Source organism: Anolis sagrei, chromosome 3, assembly GCF_037176765.1.
Source record: "Anolis sagrei isolate rAnoSag1 chromosome 3, rAnoSag1.mat, whole genome shotgun sequence".
In the NCBI taxonomy this organism is placed as follows: Eukaryota; Metazoa; Chordata; class Lepidosauria; order Squamata; family Dactyloidae; genus Anolis; species Anolis sagrei.
In genome coordinates this window covers 53,473,849-53,476,700 of record NC_090023.1, presented here as the reverse complement: position 1 = coordinate 53,476,700, position 2,852 = coordinate 53,473,849, and positions in this window count along the sequence as shown.

Genomic DNA, 2,852 nt, shown 5'->3' with positions numbered 1-2,852 from the left:
GGGAATGAATCTGTATTGCATGACCTTCTGGCTCCAGCTGCCTGGTATAGTAGAGTCTCGCTTATCCGACATAAACGGGCCAGCAGAACGTTGGATAAGCAAAAATGTTGGATAATAAGGAAAGATTAAGGAAAATCCTATTAAACATCAAATTATGTTATGATTTTACAAATTAAGCACCAAAACATCATGCTTTACAACAAATTGACAGAAAAAGCAGTTCAATACACGGTAACGTTATGTAGTAATAATTACTGTATTTACAGATTTAGCACCAAAACATCGCAATGTATTGAAACAGCTGTGGACCTGGGTGGGAGGCAGGCTATGTTGGATAATTCAGAACGTTGTATGAGTGAAGGTTGGATAAGCGAGACTACTGTAATTCCAATATTGCAACAGAGTCCTAGACAAGATCTCCATTTATTTTTATCCATGCAGTTGTGCAGGTGCCATTGGGAACAAGCCAGCTGCTCTGTAAGTGTGTTTTGGAAAATTGAAATCTCCAGAACCTTTTGGAGATTTTACGATTTTTGGAAAGGGATGACTTTGTTAGAAGTCACAACCTTTGAAAAATGATGCCATAATCTCTTGATAAAAGCATGATCTGTTAAGAGTCATAACCTTTTGAGAAAATGGCATTCACCAGCATACATATATGTATATGTATTTGTGTGTATGTGTGTTCAACAGTTTCAGAAGTGTTCTTTTTAGTTGTCCAAGAAACATCTACTCTCCCTTAAAATATATTTTCTTTAAATCATGCTCTCAAGAGAAAAAAAATAAGCAGACTTGTTTAAAAGTAACATGGTTGGTTTACTTACAAACTTCATGCATTCAGCATATAGGTGCTTTGCATATTAATCCAGTTACAAATACATGCATTTGAAATAGTTTCTCTGTGTGTAGGTATCAGAGGGCATCATTCTTATAATCAACAGTCCATAGTCCAAAGCATCTCCCTATTCTGAGAGTCTAATAGAGTTTCTGTCTAGTCTGAAAGTCCAATAAAGTCTCTAACCATACTGTTCCTATTGAAGTCTAAACCGAACATCTGTTCCTATAGTCTTCTAAAGACATACAGTTCCTGCACTGAAGTCTGAAGCATACCTGTTTCTATGGGCCCTTCCACACATCTGAATACAATCCCACATGTTCTGCTTTGAACTGGAATATATGGCAGTGGGGACTCAGATAACCCAGTTCAAAGCAGATATTGTGAGATTTTCTGACTTGGGTTAAATGGCTGTATGGAAGGGCCCTAAAATGAAGTCTGAGTTCTGAACAAGCCCAGTTCTGATCACGTGGTCTGCAGCCCGCCTACAGCAGAGAGTTATTACTTTGACTGTCTTGTCTCGTGAGTATTTGCAGGAAGGGTAATCCAACTTCAAGTATTTTATTTCATATATGGGACATCCGTATATTTTAATCCAACGTTGTATAATAACACTATGTAACAAAATTTGCTCCTGGTTTGAAAGTGTTGTTTCCTATTTAATTGTGCAGTACTTACTTTGAAGGTAGTTATTATACTCCAGAAACTTGGTTTTTGTGGCTGCCACACAATCCTATATTTCATAATATCAAGTCAGAATACACGGTACTCACATTTTCTACTTGACAGATGCAACTGTCTTTCGGGCTGCAAAGGTCGACAGCAAGCTATACAAATCGGTCAGAAGCTCACTCCAACCCGGGCCAGCTTCGAACTCATGGCCTCTCAGTCAATAGTGATCTTAATGCAGCTGACTCCCACCCAGCTGCGCCACAGTCCCGGATTCGGGGGTCCCTGTCTCTAACCCAATATTTCTCAATCTGGGGGTCGCGAGGGGGTACCAGAGGGGTCGCCAAAGACCATCAGAAAACAGTATTTTCTGTTGGTCATGGGCGTTCCGTGTGGGAACTTTGACCAAATTCTATCATTGGTGGGGTTCAGAATGCTCTTTGATTATAGATGAACTATAAATCCCTGCAACTACAACACCCAAATGTCAAGGTCTATTTTCTGCAAACCCCACCAGTGTTCACATATTGAGTATTTGTGCCAAGTTTGGTCCAGCTCAGTCAATGCTTGAGTCCACAGTGCTCTCTGGATGTTGGTGAACTACAACTCCCAAACTCAAAGTCAATGCCCAGCAAGCCCTTCTAGTATTTTGTGTTGGTCACTGGAGTCCTGTATGCCACGTCATGGGGGTTCTGTATGGGAAGTTTGACCCAATTCTATTCAGAATGCACGTTGACTGTAGGTGAACTATAAATCACAGCAATTACAACACCCAAATGTCAAGGTCTATTTTCTGCAAACCCCACCATTTGGGCATATTGAGTATTTGTGCCAAGTTTGGTCCAGATCAATCATTGTTTCAGGCCAGAGTCCTCTCTGGATGTAAGTGAACTACAACTCACAAACTCAAAGTCAATGCCCACCAAACCCTTCCAGTATTTTGTGTTGGTCATGGGAGTTCTGTGTATCAAGTTTGGTTGAGTTCAGAATGCTCTTTGATTGTAGGTGAACTATAAATCCCAGCAACTACAACTCCCAAATGACAAAATCAATCCTCCCCCAACCCTACCAATATTCAAATTTGGGCATATCAGGTATTTGTGCCAGCGAATGGAAATACATCCTGCATATCAGATATTTACATGATGATTCCCAACAGTAGGCGGCATTAGGAAGGTTGAGAACCGCTGCTCTAACCTCAACGGATACAGGAGACCCATTGTAATCAAGCCAGTCTCCCCACGGCCATACGTCACGCTGTTCAGAGCCCCGAGGTTTTCTGGGAGTTGTAGTCTCTGCGGCGCCCTCGCGTGAAAGAGACGCCTATGGCCGCGGGGTCAGAGAAACT